The 22,926-nt window shown below is 45.4% G+C and overlaps 1 protein-coding gene across 1 annotated transcript in view; it reads left to right on the top strand.

The window, feature by feature from the left end:
* Positions 1–217: 217 nt before the first annotated feature.
* The window catches only part of CDH3 (cadherin 3), a 44,191-nt gene continuing 21,482 nt past the window's right edge, over positions 218–22,926 (top strand). The window contains exon 1 of the mRNA XM_036750603.1: positions 218–326. The gene's annotated coding sequence lies outside the window, so the exon portion shown is untranslated. The remainder of the gene's footprint in view (positions 327–22,926) is intronic.

The following is a 22,926-nucleotide window of genomic DNA, read 5'->3' on the forward strand; positions in this document are numbered from 1 at the left end:
CAGTCGTAGAAAGGAGGCTGGGGTTAGGGGCTCCACAGAGCCCAGGGAACTGAGGAAGGTCTGAAAACCTCTGGGGGCTAGGAGCAACCCAAAAGGCGCGGGGAAGGGGGGGGTCGAGGGGACGAGAAGAAGCCAGGGGGCGCTAGAGGGGGAATATAGTTTGAGGGAGCCTGGGTTGGGCTCTAATTTCTGCCCTTCTCCCCCAACACAGTTTTGCGGGCTTCTTTGCGCGGAGTCCGAGCCATGCCTGGAGGGCTTCAGGGAGACGGAGGTCACCTTTGCTGTTGGACAAACGGGACTGGAGCGGGGCCAGGAGCTGGGGCAAGGTAAGAACCCCCCCACCCCTTGATCCATACCCAGACTGGGACCTGGACCTTCACCAGACGCAGTCCGAGGCCGGGGAGGGGGGGGATAGGGTGTGAGTGGGACCTGTTTCACACCTGACACAGGTGCCCCAGGGGTGGGGGTGTAGAGAAGACTGCTGGTGTTGACTCCTCTCTTGCCCTGTTCAAAGCTCCCTGGACTCCGCCCCTGGGAGGTGGCTGCTGTCAGCCCCTTCCTGCCCTATCTGCTGCTCAGGGTTGGGGAGGTGGGGGGGGGGGAATAAGAACCAGACACTGGGGAAAGTTAAGTCTCCGGCTCCAGCTCTCCCCGCCCCCCCCCCCCATAATGGGGAGTGAGAGCTGGTTCTAGAGGGGGCCCTTGGAGCCACCGCTTTGGCTCTGGCCGTTGCACCCCGGGGGTCCTGCCTTTCTCCCCCAACTAGGGGAACACCTCGGGGCAGCCAGTCTGCTTCTTTTGCAAAGTGCCGCTACCAGCTTGGAAGGTCTGTGCCCTCTTCTCTCCTCGACCCCCGTAATCCTCCCAGCCCACCCCAGTTTCTGGGTAGCTCTTCCAGGCATTGGCTCTAGCCCAGGACAGCCTGGCGTGGGCCTGAGCTGAACCTCCTTGGGCTTTGATCCTCTGTAGGAGGAAACGGTTTATCTTTGCCTCGCCCTCGGGGTCTGGCTCGGGCAGTTCTGCCCAACATTCCTTTCGTAGCCTCCAGGGGCGGGCGCAGACCCAAAGTGCAGGTGTGGAGATGAGCACAACCAGGCTCCCCTACTAGGCTCCTAATTGCCACAAATGGGGGCCGGGGCTTTGTGAAATGTGCATTGTGTTTGAAACAGAGGAGGTCTGTTTCTACTCTCTGCACCCCCTCCTTCACCAGAAGCTGGAATGCACTTTTAACCCTACCCTTGCTGGAGTGGCTTCTCACCCCAAAGCCATCCCTGGAAACTTGCAACAGGACACCTCTCCCTGGGCCTGGGCGAGAGCAATTACTCACCCAGCAGATCCCTCCAGTGGCTATGGTTTGGTCATGTTATGTAAATAGCAAGGGGTCTGGAAGGTTTCTGGGGAGGGCTTGCCTGGTAAGAGTGGTTAATGTAAAGAACTGAAGATCACAGAACACGTTTGATCTCCCAGTAGTCATTGGGTCACCCATACCTAGTACAGAGCTGGAATTGAAGGATAGCAGAAAGCTTGTGGATCAGAGCAGAGGTCAGCCCTGGTGCTGAGAGCCATTGAGAGGTGTGAACCCCCCAAATCACCCCCCAGGGAATTGAAGTTGTTCTTGGTTCTAGTTTGGATTTATGGTGTTGGCATCTTCTTTTGGAATTCGTATTCACAGATTTAGAGCTGAAAAGGACCCTTGGGGACCAACTGCCTTATTTTACAGAGAAAGAAACCTCTAAGCTGGTGACTGGACCAAGATCATAGGGGTAGTAGGTAGCTCAGTTGGGATTTCAGCCCAACTCAACTGATTTCAAAGCTAGAGAGCTATAACACCACGTTGTCTTGAGTGTTCCTGTCTCTCCCTTCCTGCATCTTGTCCCAGAGAAGCAACTTGCTTAGGATTTTCCTAGGTTCCAAAAAGCTGGGGAAGGAAACTCAACCTCAGAAACTGTCTGTTCTTTTTAATACTAATTCACAATTCTGAAACACTTGAAGGCTTCCCAAGTACTTCTCCCATAACAATGCTGAGGTAGGTTGAGGTAGTGGTGATGAGGAGTGTTGCATTTTACTGAACAGGAAACCAAGGTCCAGACAAAAGAATCAAAGTCAGCCAAGGTCACACAGTAGCAAAGCTGGTTTCAGATGCTCTGATGCTTCTGGCAGCTAAAATATGACTGGTTTTCGTGGGTGCCCTATGTAGGAGAGATCAGAATGAATATATCCTTTGTCTTCTAAACATCCAACTGCAAGCCTTTTGAGTCTCTGCAAGCCTTTCCCTAAATAACTTAGCAGATTGTCGGAACAATTAACACCCTTGCTAGGAAAGTTCTCTAAACCCTCTGCTGTGGGGTCCAGAGGAAAGGCATTAAGAGGCCATGCCTCATAAACTTTGAATTCTTGAGTGCAGGCTTATTACTGGCGGGCTAACAAACTGTAACCACGCCAACCTGTAAAATGTTAACTTGGGCAACGTCCCAAATCAAATTCCGGCTCCCCATGGAAGCTTTATTGCTAACCAGTCTAAGGCTTTGCCAAATCCCTGTTCAGAACTGCAGATTGGGTCCTCAGTTTTTTTCTTTTTTTTTCTTTTTCCATCCATGGAAGTACCAGGGAGTGTGCTGGTGTCTCCTAATAGAAACCCATGTTTTATCTACCTACCTTATCTTCATTACTCACCAGCAGGAAGTATTTGGATAACTGTCTTTTCCTATAATTTGGAGTTTGAGGCTATGCTGGGAGGAGGAGGAGGAGGACCTAGGGGAATCTAGGTGTACATTTCACACTTGGCTAAGAGAGGGAGGGAGAGGTTTGTGTGGAGAGAACCTTACAATCACGTCAGGAATTTTATACCTTTTGAGGAAATACAGTATTCTTAATTGTCTGGTTTGTGGTGGTGAAATGGGTACCAGCTGCCAGGAAAAAGGCTTTGCAATAAAATAAAGACTTGTCCAGCCAGTAAGCTGGATTCACTCCGCCTTACCTTAACTTCTCCTTACCGACAATGAGATTCTTATGGAATTCTGGGTGATCCTAGGAACAGCTTTGTCCCAACCTAGCTGTAATCTGAACACACGTCACATGCTGGCCTTCTTGAGAAGGAAGGAACAGCAACTACTCAGGATGGTTTTAAAGAAAGAAGTTACTTATTTGGTTAATGGAACAGGATTCTAACTTTTTCATCAGAGTACTTGGGCACAGAGCATATTAGGAATAAAAACCAAGGATCTCTGCGTGTGTTTCTTGGTAGATAATAAGTCTTTGGGATTTTCTTGAATCTCATGTTCAGTAACTTATTCCCTGGTCACACAGCTAGGAACAGGTCAAGTGTGGTACTCTATTGATTAGGCTACCCTGCCTCTCTGCTAGGCACAAAGTGGGTACTTGATGGAGGTCCTTTTCATGACTGATCAATTTGTCCAAACTCTCCATTTCACTAATAAGGGGAAACAGAGACCTGACTTTCTCTAGGTCACATACTCAGAACTCTGGTTCCCTCAATTCTACCCCCATGTTCTTTCTGCTCCTATTACGTGGCCAACTTGTTAATTAACTAACTGTTAGAACAGCCTATTCCTAGTTCAAAGTGATTATGAAAGCCTGAGTTCCCAATTTGGCTCTGAAAAGCTCACCTGTTACCCTTCTAGCAAGACAGGTAGAATAAATTCTTTGGTTCCTGGTAGCCTGGAGGCTGCACATGCCACCTTTGTTCCACAAATTGAGCTGAAAGCCTTCTCTGGTATAATAATACCTTGCATTTGTATAGTGTTTCTTATTTTCCAAAGCTCTTTAAGGGCTGTGATCCTGTTTTTTATTTCCCCAGCTTCCCCCCCCCTCCCCCGCCACCAACCCCACCAAAAAAAAAAAAAAAACCCTACAGCCAGGACATAAAAATTAGAATTCAAAAAACTTGGTCTAGGTGATAGCTAAAGTCTTGTTCCAAATTCTGTGCTTCCCCTGTCAGGAGTACATGGAACCTTTCCCGCTGCCCTGATTACAGATCCCTGAACTTTTTAAATTAAAAGATTCTTTTCTTTGTTCTGTTAAAGCAGTAGTTCTCAAACTTTGAGGTCTCAGCACCCCTTTAACTCTTAAAAATTATCGAGGACCCCAAAGAGCTTTTCTTTATGTGGGTATGACCACTATTTATTAGAAAATAAAATATAAATTTTTAAAAGATTTATTCTTTCGTTTCAAAATAATAATAAAGCTATTACATGTTAATGTAAATAAAAACATTTTTAATAAAATTAACTTTTCCCAATCAAAATTTAGTGAGAAAAGTACTATCATTTTAGATATTTTTACAAATCTCTAATGTCTGGCTTAATAGAAGGGATAGCTGAGTTTTCATATTTGCTTCTGTATTAAATTTAGGTTTTTAAAAATGTAGTTTTGGTTGCAGTACAAGAAGAAAATCCAGCCTTATACTGATGTGTTGTTGTGGTTGAAGTATATGAGGAAAATGTGGCCTCACAGATACATAAGTTAGAAAAAGGAGTATTTGAACAGGCAAATGAGGTCTTAGCATTATTATGAAACTAGTTTTAACCTTGGGACCCCTGCAAGGGTCTTGGTGAACCTCATTTTTGAGAACAGAACAACAGAAGTCAGAAGGTTAGCACTGGGATCCTTATCAGTCATTGACAACTTACTGTGAATGAATTTATCTTTTTCTGAAGGTAGACCCTGGGAGGGGGAAGAAAAAGTCCTAGAACACAAGGTGCTTGTGTTGGGAGGGAAGAAAGCAGGCTGGGGGTGTACTTTTTTTTTTTCCGAGAAGAGGGTCTCTAGAAATAATACTCTTCCTGAATGTATAATTCTCACTGACCCAGATCAGGAATAGTTATACATTTCCTAAGCAGAAGAGGGAGTTGGGAGTTCTAGATTACACTTGGACTAGGGTCCAAGTAAAACCACCTATTCCTAGGGTTTATAAAAAACTGTCCCTTCTATACTGCTGTTGAGTTACTGAGATTTTTTTGGTTAAGAGCATGGACCTAGAGGCAGATACTTGTCCCCATGTCTATAAAGAGACTCATAGAGAGCTGAGGGCAGTGAGAGCAGTGAATTCTGGTAGGCTGTTAAGGTAAACTTGGAGTGATCCAGGCTGTATTTTAGAGCCCATGAAACAAGTCAGAAGGAAGAAAGCTGATATGAATTGATTATACTCTGATTGAGTAATATGTCTTTTGATAGACCCAAAATATTATCTCACCAAGACAGAGGGGAACTCCAGGGAAATTTTTCATAATAACAGTATTTTGCTGAATAGTGGCTCTTTCCCTGGCTGGCTGGCCTCGCCAATATCGGGTTAGTGCATTATCATTGAACACGACTGTATTTGGCCAGAGGCCTCCAGTCCTAAGAACAGGAAGGAGCTTCCAAGGAGTTCTTCCAAAGCCCCCCTGGAATAGGAAGTCTGCCTTCCAGTGTTGGACAGCTTCAAGATGCATTTGCTGCCGAGCCTGAATTTTTAACAGAAGAGTAACTTTGAGTGCTGTCAATCTGCCATGTGGGAGACCACACCTTAGAAGGTATTGTTCTGTAGCTTTGCCATGGGAAAATCATGCTTTTTAGCAGCGCTGCTGTTGATAGTTCTAAACTCCTTCCTGTCTCATCATGAATTGGCACCTCTGGGAACAGATCCCAAACCTCTGGTCTCCCTTCCCGCCCCATTGCAGGGTTTCCTGTTTCTAAGCTACCAAGTCCTGGGTGCCCTTCATTTCCCATTGGGAAAGAAAGGAAGGAGTTTCTCCGGAACTTATGAAACTGGGAACTGAGTAGGAGCCTACATAAAAGAGGCCCTGCGGTATAGTGAGTAGAATACTGGCCCGGGTTGAACTGGGTGCTTGCCTTCTGGTTGTATCTCCATCACTGAAAGGTAGAATCTAGGACTCCCAAATCCCACTTCTACTTAGAAAGATTTAATATTCTACTTTTTTAGTAATTTTTTTTCCTAATTACATGTAAAGACAATTTTTACCATTCTTCTTTTATTTTTTAATTTTGAGTTCCAAAGATCTGTTATTCTCGATCAGGGTCAGTGAGACCCATCACTCTAGGAAGACCTGGCTTGTAAATCCCCTGTTGGACATTTTACTAGCTATGTGACCCTGGGCAAGTTCCTTGCCCTGTTGGTACCTCAAACAGAGCTAATGATGCCTCGCTACTACCTCCTTCCTAGGGTGGTTTTGAGGTTCAAATAAGAGACTGTAGCTGAAGCATTTTGCGAACTTTAAAAATTTAACTAAATATTGGTTATCACAAGAGGTATATAGGAAGATAGGGAGGCAGGGAGAGTGGTTTTTTTCTCTGATATTATTTCATTTCAGAGTATTTGGTGCTGAGGACAAATTGTCTCCATTCAGAGAGCTGTGGTCTGAATAGCAAAGGATGATTTTTTAATGGTTTTTTTTCCTATGCTCCTCCTGGCTGAGGGCCATATGCTAAGAAGGGTTTCAGCCCCCAGTCTGGCTGTGTAGATTTATTTTTTTTCCTCAATTCTACAAAACATTCTGACCTTGCCTCTCTTTACCCCACCCCCATCTCCCCAAGGGTGTGTGTTCAGGTCCTTGTTTACTCTGAAGGTGTCATCTTGTCTTTAGGAGAACTTAACCATTACTTTCAACTGGCGACCTGATATTAATAAGAGTTCTGAGACTTTCCCTAAAGAAGAAAAGTCATTCTCATTCTTAAGTGGTCTTGAATATTTCTTTTCAGGAAAAAAAATTTTTTCCTAAGTGAGACGTTATCTGGAGATAAGGGCTGTTTTGCTAGTGTTTCTGGGAGGATTGCTTTTCTCTCACTCAACCACAGTAATTGGGAGAAAAGACCTACTTAAATATTCTCTGTCTCTTGTTCCTTAGTGTCCAGATAGGGAGACTCCTGGCATGGCTTTCCCTGTCCTTTCCAGGCCTTCTCCACTAAAGATGGTCCAGGCAGCCTGGGACAGCAAAAAGAACACTTTGCTAGATTCCAGAGACCTGGATTCTAGGCCAAAATTTATTGCTAAGTAGCTAGGTGACCTGGGCAACCTGCTTCATTCCCCTGGCCCTCAGTGTCCTTATTTGTGAAACAGAGGGTTAGATTAGATCAGGGGTTTTTAACCTAGGGTCTGTGAATTTTGTAAAATTGATAACTTTCAATGGTTTCCTTTGTAATCCTAGGTATTTTTATGCACTTAAAAATGTGATCCTTCAAAGGGGCATTAGAGGACTCCTAAAGGGGTTCTATGTCACACAAAAAGTTAAGAACCAGGGCCCTGTCTCCCATTAGATGTTCTCTAGGGAACATTTTAGCATTAGAATTTAGATTTTAAGTACAAGAATACATTCTTTACTTGGTATCGTTGCTGGCCACTAGCAGCCAGAGCTTCAAAGTCAATAGCTCTGTGGTTTGGACAAGTGGAGAGATTAAGCTAGTTTCCCGCAGTTATGTGCTTTTCCCATACCATCTCTTAAGGTCTTTAATAGCACTAAACAGCCTTAATTGTGTCTATACCCACCCACTGGTTTGTCCTTCACTACAGGCTAGTGTTTTCCTTCCCTCCACCCCCATTAGTCACCTGGTGCTACCCACCACAGTGGCAGAGATGCCAATCAAGGACTCCGGTGCCAGTCCTACAACCTCAACCCCTTACAGCTCTGGGAGTTTCAAGGTGGAAAGCCCCTGAGATGCCGTGGAGTCCAGCTTCCCTCACTTTACAAATGAAACAAACCGAGGATCTTGAGATGAACTAACTTTATCTAGTAGAGGCTGGTCTTGTACGTGTCAAATAATGAGACATACGAGGGACCTTTGGAGAATGGAAGGGGAGTTGGGGGGAGAATGAAATCAAAGTCTGTTATCTCTCCAAAGCTAGGCCTGAGAAAGTGAGAGAGACTATTCTGAAAGGTTGGAAATGGTTAACTTTTGGCTTGAAATTCTAGCCCTCCTTGGCCCCCTGACTCACATCATGTCCCTTCCACTTAAGGCATGAAAACCCCTGCATTCCACTTTCTTGGGCTTGGGGATGGGGTTGGGGGGCCCTACAGACATTTTGTGCTTATCTTGGGAACCATCAGCTGCAGGGATCAGATTGCTGAGGAGAACAGGTCAAGGGCTATTAACCTGGGGCTTATTGTAGTACCTGGGGACGAAGGGGGTGGGCTAGGGTGAGAAGGGTAACTGGTCGGGAGTTGAGGCTGGATCCCACGGCTTGACAACTACTTAAACTTGCATTTGTCATCCATGCCAATATCTGTCCCTCCAGAGTAGTATAGGAATGTAACCTCACCGCTCCCTCCCACCTCCCCCTCCCCTCTCCTCAAGGACACCATGAGAGAGTTCTTGCTGACATTTGAGTGGAAGAGCAGAATTCTAGTGTGGGGGTGGGAGCATGGGCACCAGGGAACCGAGAGCAAGTTCATTGTCCTTCTGCCATTCATTTCACTGATGGGATGCCCATCAGACCTGGTCTAAAGGGGCTGCCAGTGAGGATGCTTCGGATTTGGAATCCATCTAAAGATGCTTGGAGTTCTGTGGCAAACAAAAGGAGAGCCAGACCCCTCTGCTTGGAGTAAGAGTTAGATGCGACCATGTGGGAGTCTGTCTCATGGTTACTTCTAAAAATGGGCATTTGTGTTTTGGGGTATCTGTGTGTGGGGTCAGCTTTAACCCAAGTCCGTTTCTAGTTGTACCCTCCTGGGGAAATTAAAACTTGTCTCCTGTGGAAAAAAGTTTTAAACTAAGGAAGTGGCAAAGTTGGTTATCATAATATGCCAGGGGCATATCATAGTATACCATATTATGTACACTCTTTTTATATCATGTAATTGTATATGTTATAACTACATAAATGATAATATAATCTATTTGCTCACTTGCACAATGGATCTCTCATAAAATTGCAGATTCAGGGCTGGAAGGGTATTGAGTCCAACTGCCCTATGTTATAGATGAGGCAGACAGAGGTTACGTGACTTGCCCAGGGTCCCACTACTACTAAGCATCCAGGGCAGGATTTGAATTCGGGCCTTCCTGACTTTAGGTCCAAGGCTCTATAATAATGCCAACCAACATTTGTAGAGCAGTTACAATGTGCCAGACACTTTATAATTATTTTCTCATTTGATCCTCTCAACAGTCCTGGGCGGTATTACTATCCTCATTTTGACAGGTAAAGAAACTGAGGCAAACAGGTAAAGTGACTTGCCCAGAGTCACACAGTGTCTGAGGTGAGAATTGAACTCCAGTCTTTCTGATTTCAGGCCCACTGAGCTGGCGACCCTCTGTTGGTATAATGGCACGGGGGAAGAATTTTGGACCGGCAGTCAGGAAAGACCCATGTTTGTTTTCTGGCTTCCATCACTTTCAAGATGGGTGACCCTTGGCCAAGTCCTTTGTCTCTTTAAATCTTAAGTTTCCTCATTTGTAAAATGAAGATGGTAATCCTTGTATTTCCTACCTCACAGGGTTGTTTGTTTTGAAGAAAATGCTTTGTTGACCTTAAAATGCAATAGCCAGTTCATAAGCACCTGGGCCAGGTCCTGTGCTAAGTGCTGAGGTTACCAAGAAAGGCAACCAACCCCACCCCCCAAAAAAAAGCCTGATCTCTTCCCTCAAGGAAGGAGTGGGGGGAGACAACATAGAAATAATCATGAACAGACAGTAATAGCTAGCATGTATAGAACCTTTGCGGAAAGAGATAAATATATAGTCTATGGTACAAACAAGGGAATTGAGAGGGAGAGCCCTGAGGAAGGACTGGGAAAAGGCCTCCTGAGAAACTGGAATTTGTTCGGAGTCATGAAGGAAGCCAGTGGTTGTACATGGGGAGAGAGTGCAGTATAGACATGGCCAGAGTCAGGTAGGCTGGTGCAGCTAGACTGTTCAGAGTATGTGTGGAGGTAAGTAAAGGGTTAGAATACTGGAAAATGAAAAAAAGGAAGGGCTAGGCTTGTGAAGGGCATTAAATGCCAGAGGATTTGATCCTGGAGAGGGTAATAGGGAACCTCTGGAGTTCATGCTTTTTGTATCCTTTTGTATGCTTAGCACAGTGCCTGGCACATAGTAGGCACTTTAAGGAGATAATTGTAAAGTGCTTAGCAGAGTGTTCCACTTTAAGGAGATAATAATTGTAGTGTTTTAGCACAGTGCTTGACACATAGTAGGCATTTTGATGAGATAAAAATTATAAAGAGCTTAGAACAGTACCAGGCACATAGTAAACCCTTTAATGAGAAAATAATTATAAAGAGCTTAGCAGAGTACTTGGCACATAGTAGGCACTTTGATGAGATAATTATATAGTGCTTTAGCACAGTGCCTGGCACGTAGTAGGCACTTTAAGGAGATGGTAATTGTAATAAAGGGCTTAGAACAGTACCTGGCACATGGCAGATGCTTTAATGAGAAAATAATTCTAAAGGGCTTAACACACTGTGTGGCACATAGTAGGCACGATAGAAATGTTAACTGTTATTATTAATAAATGTCTTTTTAATTGATTGACTATTGGGTGGGGATGACAGGGTCAGACCTGAGCTTTAGGAAAACTTAGAGAAATGTGAGCTCTTTGTTATGGTTTCTCTGATGTCAGAGACTGTCTCAAATGAAGACTTTGGGAAAATTGTTTTTTACTTCTCTGGTGCCGCTCCCCAACTCCCTCAGAATCTGAAACCCAAAGTATCTGGTGTCCTCCTCCCCACCCCCACTCCCACTGCACCCCCAGGGTATCATCACCAACTCCCTTTGTAAGCCCGGGTATTGCAAAGACTTACAGGCTCATTATAAGATACTTGTCTCAGAGCCCCTAGAAAATGACCAGAGTGGCCAGGGAGTAACCCTTATTCCATCGACTTCCAGCAACACACGTTTCCCCTACAGAGGTTTTGAGGGTCTTACTTTGGGTTGGGTCCCATCCCCATGACTCAGCCTATACTCCTTAGCTCCCCATGCCCACTTAAACTTGCCCCGTCCAGTATGGAAAAAGCTCACTTTGGCTTTTCTGGATTGGATTTCCATCATCCCCATCTCAGAAGGGGCTGAGTGACAAAGGTTTCTAGAGCTTCTTTGTGACACACCCTCTAGATGTGTCCTACCATTCTGTGATGTACCCACAAGTATGCTGCTCCGGTGATCCCCACATACTAAAGCTCTGCGAGCCTCTCTTTCCCCAAACTGTGACATGCCCGGTCAACAAAAGAACCATACTTGTAGTGCAGTGGGGCAGGGGGCTGTCAGCGTCCATGTCAAACTCTTATTCTGGAGACTCTAAATCAGGAAGACCTGAGTCCAAATCCCACCTTAGACCTAATTTATTGGCAGAGTAACTTCACTGGATCCCAACCTCCTCATCTCTAAAATGGGAACCCTAATGGGGCCCTACCTCACAGTGTTGGGAAGATCAAATAACACGTAAATCCCTTTGCAAACATTAAAGCACTATATAAATGTTAGTTATTATTATTAATAATATTGTTATCTTCTCATAGCTTCTCCTAATCCCCAGATCCAGGAGCTGGTGGGAATATCTAGACAATCAAGGTACATTTCCCTGAAATCTGGCATAGTAGGTGGGGCTGGGGGAAAACCAAGTACTTCCTCCGTAATGTTCGAGGAACTTTTGTGTTGTCTCTTATATTATTTCGTAGTGCTTTAAAATCCTACTATTCATAATTAGCAAGAAAGTAGTGGAGCCGGGAGGTGGGGGAAAGGAAGAGGCTGCATAGTAGCGAGGACTCAGCTGAGGTCTAGATGTCACTTGTCCATGGTAGAATTCTTAAATCTGGGCCAGTGTTTCCAAACTTACTTCTTTGGGCTGGCCTCAGAGCAAGACGGGTCTCATCATGTTTCTGCAGGCAGAGGAGCAAAAAACCCATCAGTCTATCTGGCCCATCCCACGCAGGCAATTAAGAGAAACACGGCTTCCTACGCCCTTGCAACAGAGACAGCCAGGAGGAGAGCCAAGGTTCCGGTCCTTCTTACACAAAGGGGTCATGGATCCAGTGGAAGGCTGGACAGATTTCAGACAGAGGGGCACAATCCATGAGCTAGAATCTGACTTTGGATGACTTTCTTCACCTTTCCTCTTCTTCCCATCGTCTCTTCTCTTCTGGTTCTCCCTAGTTCCCCTGATTTCTCCTTTTTCTACTACATCCCTTCCTAGCGACTTCTTTCTTCCCCAAAATGCCATCACAATGATTAAGAAAAAGGAAGTAGCCAATTTTTAAAAGCCAGACTTGACTTTCCCACTGCTTCCATTTCCAAGGCCAGCTATCCCTTCCCCCACACGTGGGCTGTGAGGGTCGCACCATTTAACTCTTCTATCCCATAATAATGCACTGAACAAATATAAGTATAGAATTTTAGAGCTGGAGAGAATCTTAGATATCACCCCTTCATTTTCTTTCTTTTAAAATTTCACTGATGGCCTCTTGTTTTTACATTGCAGTTATTTCTGTAGGTACCCCTTCTCCACATGCCCCAAGCCCCACCAGGAGCATTCCCTTGTTTCAAAGGAAAAACAAGTTAAACAAAACTGATGGACAAAATTGACCGCATCTGATAGAATATGCAGTATTCCATACCTGTAGTCTCCCACCTTTTCAATTCCTCTTATTTTACAGGTTAGGAGGTCATGTGGTCTCTAGTTAGTAGGAAGCGTTGCATTTGATGTGAAGAGATGGGATTTGGATCCTGCCTCTTACTTATCCCTGGGTGATCTGAGGCCAGTTAATTTACTTCTCCAGGTCTGTTTCCTCATCTGTAAAATGGATAGTCTGGTCTAGAAGACCTCTAAGCTTTTTTTTTTTTTGAGCTCCGAATCCTACAAATTCAGAGGAGGGAAATCGGTCATGTAGCTAGTGGGGCTAGAATTCAAATCCTTTGACATCCCCTGTTCTTCCCTATATATCAGGCTTCCTCTTGGTGTTTTAAACATCTAGGTGCCTAATGAATGGCTCTGGTTTCCTCAGTCTTCCTAATCCCCAGCAAAGGCTGGGGCTGCAGGATGTGGGTCTTGCCCTGGAGAAGAGGCTAGTTACTAGACTTGCTGCAGAGCTAGGAGACAGCAGCAGTCCCACAGAGGCCAAGCCCAGCTCTGCCTGTAAGTCTCAACGGGCTTATGAACTACGTGGTTCAGTGTCTTCTGTTGCTGTCTTGGCCCCATCAGGGAACAGGAGGGATGGCCCAGCTCTCTTGGGATCTGAAAGGAACAGCAGTAAGGAGTGTGCCCTGGGGATGCCACTCTGGAAAGAAGAGGATCTTCCCAGGGAACCACCCTTCTCTTTCTCCCATTTTTCCTGTGCGCTAACCCAACTGACTTTTCTAATAGTTAAATTTTAATGCAGAAGAAATGCTCCTGTCAACTTAGCCCTGGGCCTCCTTCCAACCCTTCCCTCCCACCCCTAATACACCTTGTGTTGGAGCGAATCTGTCTGCTTGCTTGATAAACTCCTAATGGGAGCCACCTGTACAACCTGGCGTAGTGGGTGTGGAACACTGGACTTGGAGTCAAGAAGACCTAGGTTCAAATCCCGCCTCAGACACTACCAGCGTGATTTGGGGGAGTTATTACTCTCTCAGGACTCAGTTTCCCTATCTGTAAAATGAAGATAATCATCTTTCGTATCTCACAGGACTGCCGTGAAGCTTAGAGAGATGTATGGAAAGGGCCTGTGTAGATGGAAGCTCTTCTATGAAAGAAAGTCTCTGGTTGCTCTTTGCATCAACTGCTCTTCCTTAAATACTCAAGGCTTGCTGGGTTTGGCCCTATGGGTTATAATGGAAAGATTTGGAAACCTAGGGCCTGGGTTAAAACTATCTGAGTGACCTTCAGCAAGTTATTTAAACCTTCCCAGCCTCTGTTCACCTCTCTGTAAAATGAGAGGGCTTAGATTGTCTCTTAGTCCCTTCCTTCTAACCTGCTTGTCACAAGGAACATCATTTCCTTTCCTCTCCCTTTTCCCCCTGGGTAGGCTGGGTATTCCATATTCCAGCTGAGAAGATAGAGGCCTGGATACAGGAAATACAGTGCTCAGGATCCCAGACTGGCCAATTTCCTGGCTCTCCCTGGAGGGAACAGTGGGCGTGTTTGCGTAATGCCAGGATAAAAAATAAATCGCCCAAGAGCAGAGAGTTTGGGTGAGGTGTTGACCCATGGTTTTCCGTCCCGATAAGCTCATAGGCGCTTGGCACTTCCTTGGGGCTCTTTTCCTCCAGGGATTTCCCTTCTTGCCCAAGTTGTGTTCATGGCTCCTGTTCAGGATATGGGGCCAAATTTCCCTGGATGGGTGAAGGGAGCCCTGCATTATTTAAAGGGGAACTTTGAAAACCATCCAGGGACTTTCACGTTCCTCTGACTTCCCTTCCTGTTTGGATACAGAGTGCTCTGATTGTCCTGCAAGCCCGCCCAAGAGTTTTAAGAAGTAGTCAAAACGTTCGAATCTCAGGCCGCGAAGCCCCCATCACCAACCACCCTGTGTTTGTATACTGCATCTGACTCTTCATCTGTGGTCTCTAGATTGTATGCTTTCATTTCATGGGATCATAGATTTGGGGCTGGAAGGGACCAGCTGAGGCCACCAAGTCCAACCCCATCATTTTACAGACAAGAAAGCTGAGGCCCAGAGAAATCGAATTGTCCATGGCCACACAGCTAGTAGTGGCTGAGGAAGGATTTGAACTTGGGTCTTCCTGACTCCAAGCCCAGAGCTTTATCCACTGCAGTATTCATGACAGTTCTGTGAGACAGACAGGGCAGGTCGCTTTTTTTCCCCTCCCTCCCTTCTTTCCTTCCATCCTTCCTCCCTCCCTCTCTTTCTTTCTTCTTTCTTTAATTGAGGTTAAGTGACTTGCCCAGGGTCACACAGCTAACAAGTGTCTGAGGCCATATTTGAACTCTGTCCTCCTTCCTTTAGGGCCGGTGCTTTATCCATCGCACCACCTAACTGCCCTGGGGCAGGTCCTTTTAGCCCCATTTTATGGATTGGAATACTGAGGCATTATGCTATTTCATAATTCTAGAACAGGAAGGGAGGTGGTGGACTTGACGTCAGGAAGAGCTGACTTTAAGTTCACCTCAGTTACCTACTGACTGTGTGACCCTGGCCAAGTCATTTAACTCCTCTTAATCCCAGTTTCCTCATTTGTAAAGTGGGGATAATAATAGCACCCGCCTCACAGGGTCCTTGTGAAGATCAAATAAAATAATCTATGTGAAACGATCGCAAACCTTGAAAGGCCTATATAAATGTTAGCTGTTATGGCTGTTGCAGTTGAAGAAACGGAGGCTGAGAAAATAGAGGCTTTCCCTCTATCTGTATTTGTCTTGTATGTTCAGGTCAAATGAAGTATTTGTTAAGCTGCGGTGCCTGGCACATAGTAGGCTCTATATGAAGTACTTGTTAAGCTGCGGTGCCTGGCACATAGTAGGCTCTATATGAATGCTTCTTCCCTTCTCTGATTTATGTGCTTTCTCTCCCATTAGAACATAAGCATTTTGAGGGCTTTGTCTCCAGGGCTTAGGGCAGAGCCTGGCACATAGGAGGTGGATCCTAAGTGCTCGTTGATGGATAAAGTGACTTGCCCAAGGTCACACTGGTGCTGAGTGTCAGCAGTGGGATGTCTGCCCTGCTTTCCCACATTTAAATGATTAACCAGATCCCGAGCTCTCCTGCATCGGCGCCCTGTGGTCTAGCCCTGGTCCCATGCTCAGGGAGTGTTTGTCTCAGTGAGGAGGCAGAGCTCGGCCCCCGTGACTTCGCTATGGTCTGAGTGGGCTGACCGGACTTGCTTTTGCCTAAGGCTGCTGGTGAAAATAGAAATCCAACTTCTTCAGTGGCATTACATCACTGACTAGGGGGAGAAGGGGGATGAGTGATGATAAAGGTGGAATTCAAATCAATTTCATGTTTAAAGGGATGATGCAATCAGATGACAGGAAATGGAACTGGCAGAAAGGGTACTAAAACTGGCCCTGAGGCTTTGGGTTTACCATCAGCCTGCCTCACCAGTGACTCAGTGGTCGGCTGTCAGGGAAGCGGCTCCTGTTCTTACAAGTGTCTGAGCAAACATCCGGGGCAGGGCTGCTGCTCTAGCCACAACAGCAGCCCTGCCCCCGCCCCCATCTCCTCTGCCCTCCCCCAGGACCAGACCCAAATCCATGATCCTGGTTGTGCCACCCTGTTCTAGAAGCCACCCCTAACCCTCCCCGTATTTCAGGTTCTCTGGTTCTCCCTCAGGGTAGACCAGTACTCCCTACTTGTTGTCAAAGCAGAAGGACCAATTGTTTTTTTAAGTACCTGCTGCTTCTTCTGCTAGATGCCCTTCAGGAAAAAATTCCAACTCTTAGAGAGCCTAAGTGAATGGTAACTGAAAGTGAGAGAGCTGAATCCTGAAGCTTGTTAGGTTTGGAATGTTTGGCTTAGAAGAAGGAAAGGAGACAACACCCATCCTGCCCCGCCCCCCCCATCATCATCACTTCTTTTTTTTTTTTTTTTGAATTAGAATTGTTTTTATTTATTACTGTTTCAACACCAAAGAGAAATTTCTATACATAAAAACATGCAAAAATAGAACTGTATATGAAACTATGAATTCTGCATCATACCATTTGCCTTAAATATAATTCTATACTTTCATTTATCACTTCTATATCACGATGCCTAACCACTTCTGCCTTGTGGATCGTTGTCTGGGATGGGAGCTGTCCAGTGAGATACAGCTGACTGATGCTCTAATTTCTGTGTAGAGAAGGATGAGTCCTTTTATCTGAGCCAAGACTGTGGCAGTGGGTCCAAGCAATCCATATCTATTGCTTCATTCAGGCTGAGGATGACAGGCTTTCCCAGAAGGAGGCTGGGTTGGGCTCTGCTCTAATTCCTGGACTTTTCCTGGTCTCCTCCAGCTGGTAGGACCTTCTACTCTAAGGTTACTGGCCATCTACGCTGTAGACGTATCTATCTAATTGCTTGCTGTTTGTCCTTCGTTCTTGACATCAGGAAGGTGATTTCATGACACGCAAGTGAATTGGACTGAAGAGATTAATAATTAAGGATTTAATTCTTTATCTGTTGTTCTGCCTCCCTAGAATATAAGCTTCTTGGAGGCAGGGATATTTTTGTCCTTTTTGGGGGCGGGGTATCCACAATGCTTAGCATAGCGCCTGATACATGTAGTAAGGTCTTAGTCAGTGCTTGTTGATTGATTAATTAATTTACACAGCAGCAGGAAACTGTAGGTGTCTAGGGTCTACTGCCTGTAAGAGTTGGTTAATCCACTAACTTCCTGCTGGGAGACTTGATAAGCCAATTGGATAACCTCTCCAAATAGCCTGAGGCAAAGCATTATTTAGAAAAGAGATAGTTTTAAGAATGGAGAAGGTAACCAGGACTAAAGTATAAGAAGGGGCATCAGGGCACATTGGACAAAGAGGCCTGAATTCTAGGTTCTATCACTAACTAAGTTATAGAGCTATAACTAAGGTGGGGTGACTGAGGCTTTGCCCCAGAGCTCTCATATAGGGGGAGAACATTTCTTCCCCAAGAACCATCCCTGGTCTCCCAAGCTGTTCCACTCAAGCTACCACCCTCAGGATCCTCTCATGGGGTGGCTCTTTCCAGGGCATTCCCTGTTGGTAGCCAGCCATGTCTCAGGGGCACAAACCATACTCTGGGGAACAAATCCTCTTCTCTCCCATTTCACTATACCCAGAACATGCCATCCTCTATGCTGGCCCACTATCCACCCTCCTTATCTGAATTTCCCACTATCCACCCTTCTTATCTGAATTTGCCTGGAATTCTTAGCTGCTCCTCAGCAAGTTAGTTTGGGCTAAAGGATTTTAGACTTTTAGGCAAATCCTGTGTTTGCTCTCTTAACGGTTTTCTTCCTCTATTCAAAGATCTCTGATCTTTGCAGTAGAAATACTCCCTCCAGCGATCCTCATGAGTTGCTTCAGCCAAGAAATTCATTACCCTGTGGCCGACCTGGTGGTAAGCCTTTACCCAAACTTCGTTAGGTTGGTCCCCTGCCAGTAGGCATTGCCAGGCCCCCTCTAGAAGCCTTTCCAGCTTGGCCTAGAACTTGCCAGAACTTGTGTCCCCCTTGAGAAATCCAAAGCGTCTACATGCCAGGGTGAGGTAACTGAAGATTTTAATGGAAATCACCTCGCTTTAGTGAAACACTATAAATAGGAGAAGACTGGGAGCCTTTTGTAACTTCAGACTTTTTTTTATTATTAAGGATCCTGCCTGGGTAGAAACAATTTACGTTTCTATGTCCTTGTGAATCAGTTGACCAGCAAGGATTTATGGAGTGCCAGGCACTGTACTAAGTGCTGGGGATACAAAGAGAGGCAAAAACACAGTCCCTGACCTCAAGGGGCTCATATTCTAATGAAGGAGACAGCATTCAAAAAATTACAGACATATAAGATATATGATGTTTTTGTTGTTGTGTGTCCTTCGAGAATGAAGGTGATGCCATGATTGGCAAGTGAAGTGGATTTAAGTGAGGGAGGGCTACACATAAGATATGTACAGTATAAATGAAAAGTAATTTCAGAGGGAAGGTATTAGCAGTGGGGGAGGACCAGGGAAGGCTTCCTGCATAACATGGGAGTTTAGCTGAGACCGGAAGGAAACCAGGAGGAAGAGCATTCTAGGCACTGGGAACAGCTGCTGAACATGCTTGGAGATGGGAGGGATGGCGTGTTTTGTGAAAAGAACAGCAAGAAGTCATTGGATCAAAGAGTGTTTGGGGGTGAATAAGATGTAAGAAGACTGGGAGAGGTAGGAAGGCACTAGGTTATAGAGGGCTTTAAAAGCCAATCACATCATTTTATATTTGGTCCTGGAGGTGCTAGGGAGCCACTGGAGTTTAAGGAATATCTGTTTGGTAGATGAGTGGAGATTGGATTCGAGTGGGAAAAGATTTGAGGCATGGAGACCAACCACAGATCATTGGTCTAATCATGAGGCCATGTGGTCTCCATTAGGATGGTGACAGTGTCAGAAGAGAAGGGGCAGATATACAAGGTATAATGAAGGTAAAATTGACAGGACTTGGCAACAGATTGAATATGGCAGCCATCAGGATTGTTGAATTGAGGACGACACCTAGATTTCAAACCTGGGTGGCTGAGAGGATATTGGTACCCTTGACTAATAAAAGTTTGCGAGTAGGGAGGGTTTAGAGAGAAAGATAATGAGTTCAGTTTCAGACATGTTGAATTTAAGATGTTTATGAAGCGTGCAGTTCCAGATATCCAAAAGGCAGTTGGAGGTGCAAGTCTGGAGTTTAGATGAGAAATTAGTGCTGAATAAATAGATCTGAAAATCATTTGCACAGAAAGCATAATTGATGATAATTGAATCCATGGGAGCTGATTAGATCACCAAGTGAAATAGCTAGAAGGTGAAAAGAAGAACACCCATGGTTAACAGATGTGACCTGGATAAAGATCTCCCAAAGAACTCTGAGAAAGGTGACAGATAGGTAGGAGGAAAACCAGGAGAGAGTGACATCTAGAAAACCCAGGGAGAAGAGACTTTCAAGGAAAAGAGGGTGATCCAGAGTGTCAAAGAGAAGTCAATGAGAAAAGGGGCAGCTAGGTGGTGCAGTGGATAGAGTACCCGTTCTGGAGTCAGGAGGACCTGAGTTCAAATCCAGCCTTAGACACTTACTAGCTCTATGACCCTGGGCAAGTCACTTAACCCTGATTGACAAGGAAGGAAGGAAGGGAGAGAGGAAGGGAAAGGGGGCATTAGAGTTTGGCAATCAACAGAACCTTAATAACTTTGGAGAGCAGTGTCAGTTGAGTATAGAGTTAAGAGGATGAGAAGAAAGGAAGTGGAGGCACCTATTGTAGACACCTTTCTCAAGTAGTTCAGCCACCAAAAGGAGGAGAGATATGGGACAACAGGTAAAGGGGATGGAGAGAGGGAGGGAGGGATTTTTGCAGATGGAGGAGACATGGGTGTTTTTAGTCAGGAGGGAAGCCGCCAGGAGACAGATGAATGAAAGAAGGTAGAACTAGGAACAATCTGCCAGGGAAAATGGGATGAAATGGGATCACTTGTACCTGTAGAAGGGTTTGTTTTAACAAGAAGAACCACCTGCCTCTTCCTTCATGTGAGACAAGGGTGAAGGAAGATCGAGATGGAAGACATCTGAGTAATAGGAGATGAGGACGAAAAGAGAAGAGGGAATTCACAGCAAATGGCCTCAGGTTCTTCAGTGAAATATGAAGCAAGGTTCTCCGCTGAGAGAGTGAGGGTGGGGGGGGGCCATGAGTTGTTTGAGGAGGGATGAAAAGGCGTGGAAGAGCCGCCGTGGTGAGTAGGACAGTGAATCAACGAAGGGAAGTGTGAAAGGAATGCCTTGCTCCTTTTGGTGACGGCCCTGTTGAAATAACATAAATTTGGACCGGGTCATCGTGATTTTATGATATTCTCTGGCTTCGTTCAGTAGCAGCAAAGGGGAACAAAGTCAGAGGGTGATGTGAGGGAACAAGGCTGGGGCTTGGAGACCAAGTAGGTGATAGGATGAGGGGGCAAGGGACTTGAGTAGAGGACAATATCAAGTTGACCTTGCTCACCAAGGAGTCTAGGAAGGGAGGAAAGTGTAACAAGTGCCAGGGTGGTGGCCTGGGAAAGAAGGGTAGAAGGATTGGAAGTTTAGATGAGGATGAAAAACAGAGGTTAGGGCTGTTAAGTTAGAGAAAAGGAGACTTACAAAGCACTCAGGGTAAACAGTGAAGTCTTATTATCCTCATTTTATTTTTTAAAATTTGTTTTTTCCTCCCAATTTATTAATTTATTTATTTCAGTTTTCAGTATTCACTTCCATAAGGTTTAAATTTTTTTCCCCCTCTCCCTTCCCCAAGACAGCATGCAATCTGATATGGACTCTACACATACATTCCTTTTAAACACATTTTCACATTAGTCATGTTGCATGGAAGAATTATAACGAATGGGAGAAACCTTGAGAAAGAAAAGGAGGGGCAGCTGGGTGGCACAGTGAGTAGAGCGCCAGCCCTGGAGTCAGGAGGACCTGAGTGTAAATGCGGACTCAGACACTTGACACATTTACTAGCTGTGTGACCTTGGGCAAGTCACTTAACCCCAATTGCCCTGCCCCCCCCCCCAAAAAAAAGAAGAAGAAGAAAAGAGAGAAAGAAAATGAAACGAAACAAGAGAGAAAATAGTCTGCTTTGCTCTGCTACTCAAACTCCATAGTTCTTTCTCTGGATGTGGATGGCATTTTCCATCATGAGTCCTTTGGAAAAGCTTTAGGTCCTTGCATTGCTGAGAAGGGCTAAGTCTATCAAAATTAGTCCTTTATTATCCCCACTTTGCAGATGAGGCAACCAAGGCTCAGGGGATGTGACTTGGGGTAGTGAAGCCTTATTACCTCCATTTTATAGATGGGGAAACCAAGGCTCAAGTGATGTGACTTGCCCGCCAAGTAAGTGTTGGAGTTAGGACACAAACTTGTACTTGACTTAGAGACTAGGGCTGTGTCCTTCCAGATGTGAACTCTAAGGAACCTGCCCCCCCAAAATTTGACAGATCTAGGGGTAAAGAACAGAGGGAAGCTTGGCCTTGGAGCTTAAAATGGTAGCCCTCTTTTAAGTGTCTGCTTTCAGCCTAACCACCAAGGCCTGCTGGGACAGGCAGATTCCTCCTCAGGTTAAACGTAGCCAGAGTCCAGTTTTCCCCTCCCCAAGGCTACATGTTACACATAGCCCGGCACTCCCTACCATACCACGGGAGACATTGGCATAGAGGTGAAACTGGTTTCTAGGTGATCAGCTCTTTCCCAGAGGCTCATTCCAACCTTGTCAACCAAAAGGTCTCACTCTGTTGCAGATGTGAGCCTGTGGTGTTTTCTAAGCTGTGACAAGGGCCCATTAGCAGCACCACAGTTATCTGGGGCCTTCTCACCCCAGCCCGAGACAGAGACACGCTCCTTGGTTCTGTCTTTTCTTCTGCGCAGGGCTGATGGACTCAGAAAGCCAGGGTAGGCTTCATCTGTGGTCTCCTGGCTGCAGGTGGCACCTCCTAACTCCATAAACCTATGCCTTTGGTCATGAGGGAGAAGCAGGGTAAAGCCCTCTCTGTGGATGGGAGTGAAGAGTTGGGGGACAAACGCCTCAGATCTGGAGTCAGCAAACGCAGCTTTCAGTCTGGGCACTACTACCCACTTCTTTTCTGGACTTCTGTTTCCTTCTCTGTAAAATGAAGGGAGGGTGGGCTGGATTGGACTCTAAGGTCCAACCTGGTTCTAAATCTGAATCTGGCCCTTTGTTGCTTTATTTATGAAGCAATCTCCGAGGTTCCATCTCCCTCTAAATCCTATGAATGTGAGAAATTTGAGGATGAGGGAGGGGGGGGGCTGGGGGATGAATGAAAAAAAAAAAAGGACCTGAGAATAGGTCATTTCCTCTACATAGCAGTAGACAAATTTGTTTATGCTGCTGGCCTTCAGACTACCTAGCTTCCAATAATAATAATAGTTATCATTTATATAGCCCTTTAAGGTTTGACACGTACTCGATCTATTTTAACATGAATATTTATCTATCATTTAACAATGAATGTTATAAGAGCTAACATTTATGAAGCACCTACTATGTGTCAGGCACTGCACAGAGTGCTTTGCAAATATTATTTCATTTGATCCTCAAAACAACCCCATGAAGTAGGTGCTGTTATCGCCCCCATTTCGTGGAGGAAAAATTGAGGCATAGAGGTTCGATGACTCGACCAGTGTCGCACAGGAATAGCTGAGTTTGAATCCTGCCCCAGACTCCCATTTTTCCTGATTTCGAGTCAGAAGGACTCAGCTCAAAGGCCACTTCCTGCAGGAAGCCCTTCATGACCTCCCCCAGAAGCTAGACAGGGCAGTGGATAGTGCGCCAGGCCTGATGTCAGGATGACT

Source organism: Trichosurus vulpecula, chromosome 3 (assembly GCF_011100635.1).
Source record: "Trichosurus vulpecula isolate mTriVul1 chromosome 3, mTriVul1.pri, whole genome shotgun sequence".
Taxonomy (NCBI): Eukaryota; Metazoa; Chordata; class Mammalia; order Diprotodontia; family Phalangeridae; genus Trichosurus; species Trichosurus vulpecula.